This window comes from Macaca mulatta, chromosome 2 (assembly GCF_049350105.2).
Source record: "Macaca mulatta isolate MMU2019108-1 chromosome 2, T2T-MMU8v2.0, whole genome shotgun sequence".
In the NCBI taxonomy this organism is placed as follows: Eukaryota; Metazoa; Chordata; class Mammalia; order Primates; family Cercopithecidae; genus Macaca; species Macaca mulatta.
The window spans coordinates 100,689,165-100,706,392 of NC_133407.1; the positions used below are offsets into that span (position 1 = coordinate 100,689,165).

Consider the following 17,228-nt stretch of genomic DNA (forward strand, 5'->3'; position numbering starts at 1 on the left):
TTGAAAAGTAAGTGCATAAAGCTCAAATAAATAGAATAGATCCAGAAAAGACTTTAGACTTATTGATTTTTCCAACTCAGCATTCACCTACTGGTGTTATTGTCCAAGAGCAGGATCTTGTAGAGCAGCTTTCCCTCCACATACTAATTCACGGACTCTCACTCCTTATTTGGATCAAATTGCTACTCTGATAGGAAATGGGAGAACTGAAATTGTTAAATTACATGGATATGATCCTGGAAAAATTATTCTTCCTCTTACAAAGGCATAAATACAAAAAGCCTGTATAAATAGTCTTAATTGCCAACCCATTTAGCTGATTTCATAGGTGTTCTTGATAATCACTTTCCAAAGACAAAATTATTTCAATTTTTGAAACTAACTAATTGGATTCTCCCTAGAATAACTAAATTTAAGCCAACCGAAGGTGCTGAAAATGTTTTTACAGATGGGTCTAGTAATGGTAAAGCTTCTCATTCTGGATCAAAAAGTAAAGTTTTCCAGACACTCTATACTTCAGCTCAAAAAGCGGAGCTTGTCATTGTAATTGAGGTGCTGACTGCTTTTGAGATGCCTGTCAGTGTAATTTCTGGTTCTTCATACGTGGTTCATTCCACACAATTAATTGAAAATGCTCAGTTACAATTTCATGCAGATAAACAACTGATGACTTTATTTACCCAATTGCAAATAGCTGTTAAGAGTAGAATGCACCCTTTTTACATTACTCATATTAGAGCTCATACACCTCTTCCAGGACCTTTGACTGCAGGAAATCAAATGGCTGATCGCCTAGTTGCTATGGCATTATCTAATGCTAGACACTTTCACAATTTAACCCACGTTAATGCCTCTGGTCTCAAACGCAGATGCAGCATTACCTGGAAAGAAGCTAAAGCTATTATCCAGCAATGCCCAACTTGCCAAATGGTGCATTCCTCATCTTTTACAGGAGGAGTTAATCCTCGAGGATTGGAACCTAATTCTCTTTGGCAAATGGATGTCATACATGTTCCCTCTTTTGGGAGACCAGCTTATGTACATGTATGTGTAGATACATTTTCTCACTTTGTTTGGGCTACATGCCAAACGGGGGAATCTTCTGTGTTAAGTAGCATCTTCTGCAGTGCTTTGCAGTCATGGGCATTCTAGCTTCAGTTAAAATGGACAATGCTCCAGGCTATACAAGCCAAGCTCTAGCTACATTTTTCTCTATATGGAATATTAAACACATTACTGGCATCCCATATAATTCACAAGGGCAAGCCATTGTGGAAAGAATGAATCACTCCCTAAAACAACAATTACAAAAGCAGAAGGGGGGAACAGTTATTAGAGGAACAGTGATTATAGGACTCCACACATACAACTAAATCTAGCATTATTAACTTTAAATTTTTTGAGCCTGCCTAAAGGCCGGATGCTATTAGCAGCTGAACAGCATCTACAGACACCAGCTACAAAGACAGAAGCAGCATAACTGGTTTGGTGGAGAGATCCAATAACAAAAAGTTGGGAAATAGGTAAAATCATAACATGGGGGTAGAGGTTATATTTGTGTTTCTCCAGGCCAAAACCAGCAGCCGATTTGGATATCATCAAGACACCTGAAACCTTATCATGAGCCAGATGCTGAGGAAGAGATTTTGGGAGGAACCTGAGGATCCCCCACTTGCAGCCATGTTGAGACTGACAATAAGTCCACCTTTCCTGCTTGTAGTGGGTGATTTAAAACTTGATCTCCCTAATCATCACATGACTTGTCAAGAATGTAGATTGTTTTCTTGTGTGAATTCTTCCTTGTATAATACTGATCATTCTATTTTAGTGGTAAGAGCCCAAGAAGGAGTATGGATACCTGTAAAGCTTTCCCATCCTTGGGAAGCCTCTCCTTCTGTGCATATTATTACTGAAATTCTTCAGAAGACTCTGAGACACTCTCAGTGTTTCATTGCTACTTTAATTTTAATCATTATAGGATTGATTGCTGTCACAGTTACTGCTGCGGCAGATGGAGTTGCTTTGCATTCCACAGTACAAACAGCAGACTATGTAAATAATTGGCAGAAAATTTCTACTTTCCTGTGGAATTCCCAAACTAAGATAGACCAGAAACTAGCTAATCAAATCAGTTATCTCCAACAAACTGTAATGTGGCTAGGAGATCGAGTAGTTAGTCTAGAATATAGAATGCAGCTACAATGTGATTGGAATACTTCTGATTTTTGCATTACTCCTTATCTGTATAATGAAACAGAGCATGAGTGGGAAAGAGTTAAGAAACATTTGAAAGGTCATATTGGAAATTTACTTTAGATATTACAAAACTGAAGGAACAAATATTTCAAGCTTCTCAGGCACATCTGATGCTAATGCCAGGAACTAAAGTGCTTGAAGGTGCTTCAGATGGATTAGCAGCTATTAACCTGTTAAAATGGATCAAGACTCTTGGAGGTTCTGTGATTTCAATGATGACTGTGCTTTTAATCGGTGTTGTTTGTCTTTATATAGTCTGCAGATGTGGATCCCGAATCCTGTGAGAAGTAGCCTACTGTGACAAAGCTGCCTATGCCTTTATCACTTTGCAAAAACAAAAAGGGGGGACATGTTGGTAGCAAGCCCTAACCCTGTCATAAACAGACCTTAAAGAAACTGGCCATAAACAGGATTTCTGCAGCAATGTGACATGCTCATGATGGCTGTCATGCACACTGCTAAAAGTTGTTGGATTAATGGAGCAGGACAAGGAACACCTGGCCCTGCCTGGAGTGAAAAACTGCTCAAACTACAAATGATAGCAGGAGAGGCTTGTGCCTTGAGAGCATGTTTTTGCTGCAGATAATCAACTGGAGCCTGTTTCTCTGCTCCTCACTGAAATTGCTTTGTTTCCCATAAGGAATGCTTTTAGCTAATCTACAATCTACAGAAGCAATGCTTCTCACTGGCTTTCTGTCAATAAATGTCTGGGTCAAACTCTGTTTGTGGCTCTCAGCTCTGAAGGCTGTCAGCCCCCTAATCCTCACTTTATACTGTATTCCTGTGTCTTTGTCTTAATTCCTCTAGCACTGCTGGGTTAGGGTCTCCACAACCGAGCTGGTCTTGGCACCATGTTGCTCAGGCTAGTCTTGAACTCCTGTAATCCTCCCACAAAGTGCTGGGATTACAGGTGTGAGCCACCACACCTGGCCAGAATCTTCCATTTTAACTTGTCAAATTTATTAGCATAAAAAATTTTAATATTCCTTTATTATCCTTGCATGTCTGTAGTACTTGCAGTGAAAGAATTCTTTTTCATTTCTGAAATTGGTCATTTGCAACTTTTCTCTTTTTTCTGAATCAGTCTAGCTCGAAGTTTATCAATTTTATTGATCATACTTTTTTCTATTTTATTGATTTCCATTCTTTATTATTTACTTCAGGTTTAATTTGCTCTGCTTTTCCTAGCTTTTCTTTTCTTTTTTTGAGACAGAATCTCACTCTGTAGCCCAGGTTGGAGTGCAGTGGCATGGTCTTGGCTTACTGCAACCTCCACCTCCTGGTTCAAACAATTTTCCTGCCTCAGCCTCCCAAGTAGCTGGGACTACAGGCGCCCACCACCACACCTGGCTAATTTTTGTATTTTTAGTAGAGACAGGGTTTCATCATGTTGGGCAGACTGGTCTAGAACTCCTGACTTCAAGTGATTCACCCATCTTGGCCTCCCAAAATGTTGGGATTACAGGTGTGAGCCACCATGCCTGGTCAATGTTTTTTAGTTTTTCAAGGTGGAAATCTACATCACTGATTTAAGACATTTCCTCTTTCCTAACATAAGCACTTAACATTATCAGTTTCATTGTATGCACTGCTTTAACTGTATCCCATAAATTTTCATATGTTCTGTTTCTATTGTCATTCTGCTCAAAATGTTTTCTGATTTCCTTTGCTATTTTTCTTTAATTCTTAGGTTAATTCCCAAACATTAGGGGATTTTCCAGATACCTTTTTGCTAGAATTTGGTTTTGTTATTTAACGTCATCTGTGTGGTCTAAGAATATGCTCTGTATAACTTCAAGATTTTAAAACTTATTGACATTTGTCTTTTGGCCCAGCATATAGTTTACTTTTCAGGGAATGTTATTTGTGCATTTGAAAAAAAAATGTGTCTTCTCTCTTGTTGAGTGTTCTGTAAATGACAATAAGGTCGAATTTGGTTGATGGTGTTGTTCACCATCTTTTATGTCTTAACTGATTTTCTATATACTTGTTATACCAATTACTGAGAGAGCAGTAGTAAAATCTCCAACCATATTGTGTATGTCTTCATTTTTCCTTTTAGTTTTTTCCATTTTTCTTCATATCCTTTGAGGTTCTATTACTTGGACATATACATTTGGGACTGTTATATCTTCATGATGATTTGACCCACTTATCATGAAACGTCCCTCTTTTCCCCTGTTAATATTCACTGTTCTGAATACTATTTCCTGATATTACTACAGTCACTCCATCATTTGTTAGACTAGCATTTGCATGTTATAGGTTTCTTTAAATCATTTAAATTTTAACCTTCTTGAACTCTAAACACTGCCTTTTGGTTGGAGTGTTTAGAGTCTATTTACATAACATAATTATTGATGTGGTTTCTTTAAATCCCACATCTTACTATTTGTTTTCTATTTGTTCCAGCTGTTCATTGTCCCCTCCCCTTTTACTGCCTTCTTTTGAGTTATTTGAGTATTTTTTGTTATCTCATTTTATCTCTACTCCATTTATTGGTTAGATTTCTGTGATGGATGATGTTAAATGCTGCTCAGGTTCCTCTTCAAATCAAGAAATACTTCAAGAAGTCATTATTGTTTCCCCTGCTGGGAGACCTGTTGACAGACAGCTTTCTGCTGACAGACCCTTCAGGGATTGCCATGATTGCAGAGAGCTACCTTGCTCAAGGTCATTCCCCTTCCCAAGGTGACTAAGATCCCGTGCTGAATGCAAGAATATTAAGGTCTGACCATCTCAATCCAACTCAGCACAATTCTGAAGAGTCATTCTAGCTCTGTAGTTTCATGTGGACTTGGCCAAGGCTATTATTGGGCTAGCATAACAACCTGGCTTCTCATCCTGCCCACCCCTGCTTGTGTCGCCTTCATTCTACAGGTATTTGTCCCAAGAGCACTCCTTAATAAACACCCTACACACTGAACTCCATCTCTGCTCATCTCTTGAACTCTGCTCAGGTTTGAGTTCACTCATGAACTCAACCTGCAACAGCTTCTTTGTTTTAGTTTTTAGTGGTTGCTGTAGGCATTGCCAATATGCACATTTTAACCTATTACAGTTGGGTTATTTTGCTAGGGCTGCCATAACAAAACACTACAGACCGGGTGGCTTAAACAACAGACATTTATTTCCTCTTAGTTCTGGAGGCCAGAAGTCCAAGATCAAGGTGTTTGCAGATTTGGCTTCTCCTGAGGCCTCTCTCTTTCTTTATGTGTCCTCACATGGTCTTTTCTTTGTGGATATGCACATCCGGTGTCCCCCCCTCTATTCTTTCTTTATATATATACACACACATATATATATAGGTATATGTGTATATATACACTTTAAATTCTAGGGTACATGTGCACAACGTGCAGGTTTGTTACATAGGTATGCCTGTGCCATGTTGGTTTGCTGCACCCATTAACTCGTCATTTACATTGGGTATTTCTCCTAATGCTATCCCTCCCCTAGCCCCCCCACCCCACGACAGGCCCTGGTGTGTGATGTTCCCCTTCCTGTGTCCAAGTGATCTCATTGTTTAATTCTCATCTATGAGTGAGAACATGTGGTGTTTGGTTTCCTGTCCTTGTGATAGTTTGCTCAGAATGACGATTTCCAGCTTCATCCACGTCCCTGCAAAGGACATGAACTCATCCTTTTTTATGGCTGCATAGTATTCCATGCTGTATATGTGCCAAATTTTCTTAATCCAGTCTATCATTGATGGACATTTGGGTTGGTTCCAAGTCTTTGCTATTGTGAATAGTGCTGCAATAAACATATGTGTGCATGTGTCTTTATAGTAGCATGATTTATAATCCTTTGGGTATATACCCAGTAATGGGATTGCTGGGTCAAACAGTATTTCTAGCTCTAGATCCTTGAGGAATCGCCACACTGTCTTCCACAATGGCTGAACTAATTTACACTCCCACCAACAGTGTAAAAGCGTTCCTATTTCTACACATCCTCTCCAGCATCTGTTGTTTCTTGACTTTTTAATGATTGCCATTCTAACTGGTGTGAGACAGTATCTCATGTCATTTTGATTTGCATTTCTCTGATGACCAGTGATGATGAGCTTTTTTTCATGTGTCTGTTGGCTGCATAAATGTCTTCTTTTGAGAAGTGCCTGTTCATATCCTTTGCCCACTTTTTGATGGGGTTGTTTGGTATTTTTCTTGAAAATTTGTTTAAGTTCTTTGTAGATTCTGGATATTAGCCCTTTGTCAGATGGGTAGATTGCAAAAATTTTCTCCCATTCTGTAGGTTGCCTGTTCACTCTGATGGTAGTTTCTTTTGCTGTGCAGAAGCTCTTTAGTTTAATTAGATCAAAATGTCTATTTTGGCTTTTGTTGCTATTGCTTTTGGTGTTTTAGACATGAAGTCCTTGCCCATGCCTATGTCCTGAATGGTATTGCCTAGGTTTTATTCTAGGGTTTTTATGGATTCATGTCTAACATTTAAGTCTTTAATCCATCTTGAATTAATTTTTGTATAAGGTGTAAGGAAGGGATCCAGTTTCAGCTTTCTACACATGGCTAGCCAGTTTTCCCAGCACCATTTATTAAATAGGCAATCCTTTCCCCATTTCTTGTTTTTGTCAGATTTGTCAAAGATCAGATGGTTGCAGATGTGTGGTGTTATTTCTGAGGCCTCTGTTCTGTTCCATTGGTCTATATATCTGTTTTGGTACCAGTACCATGCTTTTTTGATTACTGTAGCCCTGTAGTATAGTTTGAAGTCAGGTAGCATGATGCCTCCAGCTTTGTTCTTTTTGCTTAGGATTGTCTTAGCAAGGTGGGCTCTTTTTTGGTTCCATGTGTACTTTAAAGCAGTTTTTTCCAATTCTGTGAAGAAAGTCATTGGTAGCTTGATGGGGATGACATTGAATCTATAAATTACTTTGGGCAGTATGGCCATTTTCCAATATTGATTCTTCCTATCCATGAGCATGGAATGTTCTCCCATTTGTTTGTATCCTCTTTTATTTCATTGAGCAGTGGTTTGTAGTTCTCCTTGAAGAGGTCCTGCATATCCCTTGTAAGTTGGATTCCTAGGTATTTCTCTTTATAGCAATTGTGAATGGCAGTTCACTCATGATTTGGCTGTCTGTTTGTCTGTTATTGGTGTATAAGAATGCTTGTGATTTTTGCACATTGATTTTGTATCCTGAGACTTTGCTGAAGTTGCTTATCAGCTTAAGAAGATTTGGGACTGAGATGATGGGGTTTTCTAAATATACAATCATGTCACCTGCAAACAGGGACAATTTGACTTCCTCTTTTCCTGATTGAATACCCTTTATTTCTTTCTCTTGCCTGATTGCCCTGGCCAGAACTTCCAACACCAAGCTGAATAGGAGTGGTGAGAGAGGGCATCCCTGTCTTGTGCTGGTTTTAAAAAATGCTTCCAGTTTTTGCCCATTCAGTATGATATTAGCCGTGGGTTTGTCATAAATAGTTATTATTTTGAGATACATTCCATCAATACCTAGTTTATTGAAAGTTTTTAGCATGAAGGGCTGTTGAATTTTGTTGAGGGCCTTTTCTGCATCTATTGAGATAATCATGTAGTTTTTGTTGTTGGTTCTGTTTATGTGATGGATTACGTTTCTTGATTTGTGTGTGTTGAGCCAGCCTTGCATCCCAGGGATGAAGCCAAACTGATCATGGTGGATAAGCTTTTTGATGTGCTACTGGATTCCGTTTGCCAGTATTTTATGAGGATTTTTGCATCGATGTTCATCAGGGATATTGGTCTAAAATTCTCTTTTTTTGTTGTGTCTCTGCCAGGCTTTGGTATCAGGATGATGCTGGCCTCATAAAATGAGTTAGGGAGGATTACCTCTTTTTCTATTGATTGGAATAGTTTCAGAAGGAATGGTACCAGCTCCTCCTTGTACTTCTGGTAGAATTTGGCTGTGAATCCATCTGGTCCTGGGCTTTTTCTGGTTGGTAGAAAAAGCCTCAACTTCAGAGCCTGTTATTGGTCTATTCAGAGATTCCACTTCTTCCTGGTTTAGTCTTGGGAGGGTGTATGTGTCCAGGAATTCATCCATTTCTTCTAGATTTTCTAGTTTATTTGTGTAGAGGTGTTTATAGTATTGTCTGATGGTAGTTTTTCTAGTAGTATTTCTGCGGGATCAGTGGTGATATCCCCTTTATCATTTTTTATTGCATCTGTTTGATTCTTCTCTCTTTTCTTCTTTATTAGTCTTGCCAGCAGTCTATTTTGTTGATCTTTTCAAAAAACCAGCTCCTGGATGCATGGATTTTTTGACGGGTTTTTTACATCTCTATTCCCTTCAATTCTGCTCTGATCTTAGTTATTTCTTGCCTTCTACTAACTTTTGAATTTGTTTGCTCCTGCTTCTCTAGTTCTTTTAACTGTGATGTTAGGTTGTCAATTTTAGATCTTCCCTGCTTTCTCTTGTGGGCATTTAGTGGTATCAATTTCCCTCGACACACTGCTTTAAATGTGTCCCAGAGATTCTGATACGTTTTGTCTTTGTTCTCGTTGGTTTCAAAGAACATCTTCATTTGTACCTTCATTTCATTATTTACCCAGTAGTCATTCAGGAGCAGGTTGTTCAGTTTCCATGCAGTTGTGCTTTTTTGAGTGAGTTTCTTAGTCTTGAGTTCTAATTTGATGGCACTGTGGTCTGAGAGACAGTTTGTTGTGATTTCTGTTCTTTTACATTTGCTGAGGAGTGCTTTACTTCCAACTATGTTGTCAATTTTGGAATAAGTGTGATGTGGTGCTGAGAAGAATGTATATTCTGTTGATTGTTGATTTGGGATGGAGAGTTCTGTAGATGTCTATTAGGTCCGCTTGATGCAGAGCTGAGTTCAAGTCCTGGATATCCTTGTTAACCTTCTGTCTCATTGATCTGTCTAATATTGACAGTGGGGTGTTAAAGTCTCCCATTATTATTGTGTAGGAGTCTAAGTCTCTTTGTAGGTTTCTAAGGACTTGTTTTATGAATCTGGGTGTTCCTGTATTGGGTGCATATATATTTAGGATAGTTAGCTCCTCTTGCTGAATTGATCCCTTTATCATTATGTAATGGCCTTCTTTGTCTCTTTTGATCTTTGCTGGTTTAAAGTCTGTTTTATCAGAGACTAGGATTGCAACTCTGCTTTTTTTTTTTGTTTTCCATTTGCTTGGTAGATGTTCCTCCATCCCTTTATTTTGAGCCTATATGTGTCTTTACACATGAGTTGGGGCTCCTGAATACAGCACACTGATGGGTCTTGACTCTTTATCCAATTTGCCAGTCTGTGTCTTTTAATTGGAGCATTTAGCCCATTTACATTTAAGGTTAATATTGTTATGTGTGAATTTGATCCTGTCATTATGATGTTAACTGGTTATTTTGCCCATTAATTGATGTAGTTTCTTCATAGCATCAATGGTCTTTACAATTTGGCATGCTTTTGCAGTGGCTGATACCAGTCGTTCCTTTCCATGTTTAGTGCTTCCTTTGAGAGCTCTTGTAAGGCAGGCCTGGTGGTGACAGAATCTCTCAGTATTTGCTTGTCTGTAAAGGATTTTATTTTTCCTTCACTTATGAGGCTTTGTTTGGGTGGATATGAAATTCTGGGTTGAAAATTCTTTTCTTTAAGAATGTTGAATATTGATTGGCCCCCACTCTCTTCTGGCTTATAGAGTTTCTGCCAAGAGACCTGCTGTTAGTCTGATGGGCTTCCCTTTGTGGGTAACCCGACCTGCCTCTCTGGCTGCCCTTAACATTTTTTTTCTTCATTTCAACCTTGGTGAATCTAACAATTACATGTCTTGGGGTTGCTCTTCTCAAGGAGTATCTTCGTGGTGTTCTCTGTATTTCCTGAATTTGAATGTTGGCCTGCCTTGCTAGGTTGGGGAAGTTTTCCTGGATAATATCCTGAAGAGTGTTTTCCAACTCAGTTTTATTCTCCCCATCACTTTCAGGTACACCAATCAAATGTAGATTTGGTCTTTTCACATAGTCCCATATTTCTTAGGGGCTCTGTTCATTTCTTTTTACTCTTTTTTCTCTAAACTTCTCTTCTCATTTTATTTAATTAATTTGATCTTCAATCACTGATACACTTTCTTCCGCTTGATCAAATCGGCTATTGAAGCTTATGTATGTGTCACATAGTTCTCGTGCCACAGTTTTCAGCTTCATCAGGTCATTTAAGATCTTCTCTACACTACCATTCGTCTAATCTTTTTAAAAGGTTTTTAGCTTCCTTGTGATGGGTTCGAACATCCTCCTTTAGCGCGGAAAAGTTTGTTATTACCGACCTTCTGAAGCCTACTTCTGTCAACTCATCGAAGTTATTCTCCATCCAGCTTTGTTCCATTGCTGGCAAGGAGCTATGATCCTTTGGAGGAGAAGAGGCACTCTGGTTTTTAGAATTTTTAGCTTTTCTGCTCTGGTTTCTCCCCATCTTTGTTGTTTTATCTACCTTTGGTCTTTGATGTTGGTCACCTACAGGTGGGGTTTTGGTGTGGATGTCCTTTTTGTTGATGTTGATGCTATTCCTTTCTGTTTGTTAGTTTTCCTTCTAACAGGTCCCTCAGCTGCAGGTCTGTTGGAGTTTGCTGGAAGTCCACTGCACACCCTGTTTGCCTGGGTATCACCAGCGGAAGCTGCAGAACAGCAAATATTGCTGCCTAATCCTTCCTCTGGAAGCTTTGTTCCAGATGGGCACCCACCTGTATGAGGTGTCAGTCGGCCCCTACTGGGAGGTGTCTCCCAGTTAGGCTACATGTGGGTTAGGGACCCACTTGAGGCGGCAGTCTGCCCATTCTCAGAGCTCAAACACCATGCTGGGAGAACCACTGCTCTCTTCAGAGCTGTCAGACAGGGACGTGTAAGTCTGCGGAAGTTTCTGCTGCCTTTTGTTCAGCTGTGCCCTGCCCTCAGAGGTGGAGTCTACAAAGGCAGCAAGCCTTGCAGCTCTGCAGTGGGCTCCACCCATTTCAAGCTTCCCGACCCATTTGTTTACCTACTCAAGCCTCAGGTATGGCAGATGCCCCCCTTCACCCTGCTGGCCTGTTGCCTCACAGGTCGATCTCAGACTACTGCACTAGCAGTGGCAGTGAGCAAGTCTCCGTGGGCATGGGACCCACTGAGCCAGGTATGGGATATAATCTCCTGGTGTACTGTTTGCTACGACCATTAGAAAAGTGCAGTATTTGAGTAGGAGTGTCCTGTTTTTCCAGGTACAGTCTGTCACGGCTTCCCTTGGCTAGGAAAGGGAAATCCCTCAACCCCTTGTGCTTCTGGGGTGAGGCAACGCCCTGCCCTGCTTCCACTCACCCTCTGTGGGCTGAACCCATTGTCCAACCAGTCCCAATGAGATGAACCAGGTACCTCAGTTGGAAATGCAGAAATCAGCCATTTTCTGCATTGATCATGCTGGGAGCTGCAGACCAGAGCTGTTCCTATTTGGCCATCTTGAAATGGACCCTCCCCCTCTATTCTTATAAGGACACCAGTCAGATTGGATTAGAGCCCCACCCTTATGACATCATTTAATCTTCATTCCCTCCTTACAGGTGCTATCTCCAAATGCAGTGGCACTGGGGGCTAGGGCTTCAACATACAAATTTTTAGGGGACAAAATGCAAAAGTATACTGTTCCCAGAGGGGCTCAAATGTGAACAAAAGAAAAACTATGCCCATACTTTTTTCTTTTTTTCTAAACTGTCAATTAATTACTTTATTTCATATAAAAGTTATATTGAGGCCAGGCGCCAGGGCTCACGCCTGTAATCTCAGCACTTTGGGAGACCCGAGGCGGGTGGATCACAAGGTCAGGAGATCGAGACCATCCTGACTAACACAGTGAAACCTTGTCTCTACTAAAAATACAAAAACAAAATTAGCCAAGCGTGGTGGTGGGTGCCTGTAGTTCCAGCTACTTGGGAGGCTGAGGCAGGAGAATGACATGAACCCGGGAGGTGGAGCCTGCAGTAAGCCGATATCGTGACACTGCACTCCAGCCTGGGTGATAGAGCGAGACTCCGTCTTGAAAAAAAAAAAAGTTACATTGAAAGAAGAGGTTGAAAAGTCATGTATACTTGATTTGCACACACTTGCCAAGTCTCACAGGATTCAACCACTTGGATAATTTTTTAAATTGATAACAGGATATACATATTTAAAGCCTCACTGAAGTCCAATACCCATGTCCAACCCAGACAATGATGTGCAAATGAATATGCAAAACAATCTCTGGAAACTCGTTTCTCCAGGATCACCCACGATCCATGTTTTGTCCCTCTGGCTGTGATGCAATTCTTCTCCCAAAGGCGTACATGCTTCTGCGGTGACAGAGTCCACTACCAAACCCCTGCAGGTTTACTCACTTAGCTAAGATGTTGGCTCAAGTAGGCCCCTTTGTGGTTTTTCATCAGCAGTGGTGGAAGCCCTAATTCGGATAGGGTAGAGAGTAATTAGAAACAAAAACAAAACAGTTCACAGATGAACAGAAGGCAAAACAGTTCCCAGGAGGGAGACACCAACTTCTCTTAGCGTGGACGGCAGGCTTAAAGGAAGAGCCTCAGAATTTGTCACAGATTGCTTCTTGATGCATCCAGCAAAAAATGTACAAACCAGGCCAGTTTAAGGCAAGTCCCCGAGGAGGGGAGCTCTTTGCTTTCTGGCATAATTTTAAGCTCTGCACCAAGGATTCTGTTTTTTTCATTTTTATTTTGAGACAGAGTCTCACTCTGTTGCCCAGGCTGCTGTACAGTGGCTCAATCTCTGGCTCACTGCAACCTCCACCTCCTGGGTTCAAGCAATTCTCCTGCCTCAGCTTCCCAAGTAGCTGGGACTACAGGCGTGCACCACCACACCCGGCTCTTTTTTTTTTTTTTTTTTTTTTTGATTTTTAGTAGAGATGGGGTTTCACCATGTTGGCCAGGGTGGTCTCAAACTCCTGACCTCAGGTGATCCACCCGCCTCAGCCTCCCAGAGTGCTGGAATTACAGGCGTGAGCCACCGCGCCCGGCTCAAGGATCCTATTTTATCACCTATCCATGGTTGTACAGGTGGAGACTGAGGAGAGCCTCTTCTGGTGTGGAGAATCTGCCATCTGTGACTATAAATATTTATAAAACTCTGCTTGCTGCAAGCAATTGGTTTGTGTAGGTTCCAGTTGTCCTGTTGGTCACAGATGAGCTGTCGATACCCGTCAGACCCCAAATAAATAAGTGGAAGTCTGTGAGCAAGTAAGTTCCAGCCTGATGAGCAAGGCCGCACACTGAGAACTCCAGACCGCCTTTTCTGGGTCTCCTGGGCAGTCGCCTAAAACAGAAGCTGACAAAGGGATTCATCCAGGGGAGTAACAGGGTCCCTAAGGACTGATTTCATCCCTTCCTGGGCAGCCTCCACTCCCATGTGGGCTTCTCGCTTTTCAATCACTGGATCTCCCTCTCATCATTGCATATGGAGTGGATTTGGGTGCCAAACATAACTGCAGTGAAAGTGAAAAACAGAAGACCCTCCAGGCACAGGAAGGTCAACAGGATTACAGTGAATGGAGGTGAAAAATCACTGCATTCAGTCCACTGCCTCAGACGCAGGTGATAAACTGAAATCCACAGAGAATCAGGGCATGGACTGAAGACAGAGCTATATACATAGTGAAGAGCTCAAAACATCTTTGATTCTTTTTTCCTACACAATTGTTCACCCACAGGCAGTGATGATCCATTTTCCTAATATGTCTTTTGCAAATACTGCTGTGGTGGGTGAGCTCTGGTTTGATACAGCAGCACTTGGGGGCACTTGTAGATCACTTCCCTGGGCTTCAGCTGCAAACTCTCCATGTATTCTTTTGTAGCATTTCCTCTGGGTACTGCCCCGGGGTCGGTGAGCATGGTTCTCAGGTGGGACAACAGGGCAAACGCGGCCAAGTAGTTAAAGATGACCCCATTGACCACAGAGTAAAGCCAGCAACATGATGAAAGTCACCACAAAGTCTGCATAGATGACCGGAAGCCATGTCACATCAGCACAGATCATGCCACAGTCGTCATGGATGAACCGGACCCTGTCTGCCACATCAACCTGAGAGGAGGATGACGAAGAGTCATCATTGTCATTTTCAGCCAGGAGAGGATGATGCTCCACGTCCCGGAGCCTGTGTCCTGATGGCTGCATGATTTCACTGACGCACCCTCCCAAGTTGTTTCTAAACATCACTTGAACATTTTGTGCCTCTTCTTCAGGATATTAAGGTGCATACTGTCCTATGTGATCAGATCTGAGGTCTGGGCGGGGTCGTCAGGTGAGACGGAGTCTTGCTCTGTTGCCCAGGCTTGAGTGCAGTGGCACGTTCTCGGCTCACTGCAACTTCTGCCTCCTGAGTTCAAACGATCCTCCTGCCTCAGCCTCCCGAGTAGCTGGAATTACAGGCGCACACCACCACGTCTGGCTAATTTTTATATTTTTAGTAGAGACAGGGTTTTGCCATGTTGGCCAGGCTGATCTCAAACTCCTGACAGGTGATCCTCGGCCTCCAGAAGTGCTGGGATTACAGGGGTGAGCCACCGTGCCTGGCCTGAAGGACTTCTTTTAACATTTTTTTGTAGTGAAGTTCTGCTGGCACTGAATTATTTTGGCTTTTCTTTGTCTGCAAAAAGTCTTTATTTTGCCTTCATTTTTGAAAGATATTTTCTTTTTCAAATTCTAGCATGTAGAATTCTACGTTGACAGTTTTGTTTTTTCTTTCAGTATTTAAAAGCACTGTTCAATTTTGTTTCAATTTGCATAATTTCTGATAAGCTTCTGTCCTCTGTTAATTTTATCCTTTTTCTTTCCCACATAATTAATATGTCTTTTTCCTCTGGCTGCTTTTATGATTTTCTTTTTATCATTGATATTCAGTGATTTGATCATTATGTGAGTTTAAGACCTTACTGAGCTTTATGGATCTGTGGGGTTATAATTTCATCAAAGTTGGAAAAATGTTGGCCATTATTTCTACAATATCTAAAATTTCTAAATTTTTCTAAATTTCTAAATTTCTAACATTTTATAGAGAATTTTTTTTTCTCTATTCCTCAGAATGTTGGCTATACCTATGTTAGACAAGTTTATATTTTCCCACAGATCATAGGAAGGGTCTCTGTTCACTTTTTTCCAGTGTTTTCTCCCTGGATTTTATTTTGGCCACTTCCTATTGCTATGTTTTCAATTTCATGGACCTCATTTTTCTTTAATGTCTAATCTGCCATCAGTTCCATCCATTTAGTCTTTTTAAAAAATGATATTGCATGTCTCTAGAAGTCCATATTTATAATGACTTTTTTCTTTTTTTTTTAGATGGAGTCTCGTTCTGTTGCCCAGGCTGGAGTGCAATGGCGCGATCTCCACTCACTGCAGCCTCCGCCTCCTGGTTCAAGCGATTCTCCTGCCTCGGCTTCCTGAGTAGCTGGGATTACAGGTGCACGCCCCCATACCTGGCTAATTTTTGTATTTTTAGCAGAGAGGGGATTTCACCGTGTTGGTCAGACTGGTTTCGAACTCCTGACCTCGTGATCTGCCCACCTCGGCCTCCTGAAGTGCTGGGATTACAGGTGTGAGCCACCTCACCTGGCCAATGGCTTTTTAAAAATCCTCAGCTAGAGGATTGATGATGAGCTGGCATATATTCTGAATCTTAAGTTTATTATTACTACTGTAGCTCTAAAATTACTGTGATACCTAGAAAACAATAAATTTAAAAATGCTTGACTAAAGGCTTCAAGATGACTGACTAGAAGCATTTCATTCCTGCCTCTCCCACTTAGAAGAACAAAATAGTGTATAGACAGTGACACTTCAAATACATTACCCAAGAGTATTTGCTGGAATTCAACAGAGAAGTGACAGGAAACACCAAATGTGGAGAAGGAGAAAGGAGAGACACAGCCCGCTGGTCAGGATCAGCTGGGAGCCAGGAGTGACTTCCCAACATAGGTAAGTGAGAGATGGAGCAACCCACATCTCCTCTGTGGAATCTTGCAATCGTAGCCACAGGACAACCCTCAACCCTGCCAACCCCTGAAACTAACATAGGCAGCTGCTGTGAGACCATGGGACAGAACTGCCCCAGGGAGAGAGCTCGAACTGGGTCCCACGCCCTTCCTGAAAACTAAGCAGCTACAGCAAGGTGCCATTTTCAAACACAGACTTTGGGAAACTGCATGCTGTCCTGGGGCCCAGTGGCATCAGGACAGAAGCATTACGGAAATTTGGGCTATCATGGTTGGGACTGCAGAATGAGCTGAGAATACTCCTATGGCCAGGACTAAGAAGTGAGGCATGGGCTACAGCTGCTGGTGCCAGGAAGGAAGTACCACTGGAATGGAGACTGGGACGTGAACTAGGCACAAGTTGCCACTGGGGCTTGGTTGCCAGCTGGGTGGAGGTTCTTGCAGCTGTGGTGGGGGTGGTGCATAATAGAATAAGTGTGGGCTGCCACTGCCAGGTGTTGGGGGTAAGCCCTACCAGGACAAATGTATGGGAGGGATGCATGTTCCTCACCCACTGGCCCAGGCTGTGGGCCACTGAAGATGGCCATCTCCCAAGTCTCAGGCTCACAAAACCTGGGTGGGGACTGAAACTGGGAAACTGAGGCGGTTTCAGAGGATCACTGTCCCCTGCTTGTCCCTATTAACTCAACCTCACCTTCTACTGCAAATGGACCCTGCAGATCAGCAGCCCCACCCCCGACCATGACCTTGATCTCACCATGTTCTTTTAGTGGAAGACAACCACAAGTCAATGGTGTCAGGCCAACTTATAAAAACATCTAACAAGCAATATTCCATAAAAACCACTCGTGGGCCTGTTCTGTTTAATATATGGGGGACTGAAATGAAAACAACAAAATAGCCTCAGGTTTACAAGACTTCCCAAGATAGGTGGTCTCTGCATGTTTTCAGGAGATATATGGAAATGATTTTGATCACTTGAAAAGAGCTCTTGTGGTACTAGA

The 17,228-nt window shown here is 41.7% G+C and overlaps 1 protein-coding gene, 1 long non-coding RNA gene, 1 other non-coding gene and 1 pseudogene across 6 annotated transcripts in view; 3 read left to right on the forward strand and 1 right to left on the reverse strand.

The window, feature by feature from the left end:
* The window catches only part of XYLB (xylulokinase), an 84,633-nt gene extending 80,343 nt beyond the window's left edge, over nt 1-4,290 (forward strand). For all 4 annotated transcript variants that reach the window (XM_077992171.1, XM_028843959.2, XM_015131338.3 and 1 more), the window contains one exon: nt 1,570-4,290. The gene's annotated coding sequence lies outside the window, so the exon portion shown is untranslated. The remainder of the gene's footprint in view (nt 1-1,569) is intronic.
* A 6,680-nt stretch (nt 4,291-10,970) lies between these two features.
* LOC144339123 (uncharacterized) lies at nt 10,971-15,692 on the forward strand. Its single transcript, XR_013413802.1, has 2 exons — nt 10,971-11,108; nt 15,572-15,692. It is a non-coding gene; the product is annotated as an uncharacterized LOC144339123 (long non-coding RNA).
* Nucleotides 13,229-14,587, reverse strand: LOC696427 (palmitoyltransferase ZDHHC7 pseudogene; annotated as a pseudogene).
* A 184-nt stretch (nt 15,693-15,876) lies between the features above and the next one.
* LOC114676586 (small nucleolar RNA SNORD45) lies at nt 15,877-15,955 on the forward strand. The gene has a single exon (XR_003727637.2). It is a non-coding gene; the product is annotated as a small nucleolar RNA SNORD45 (small nucleolar RNA).
* The last annotated feature ends 1,273 nt before the right edge of the window (nt 15,956-17,228 follow it).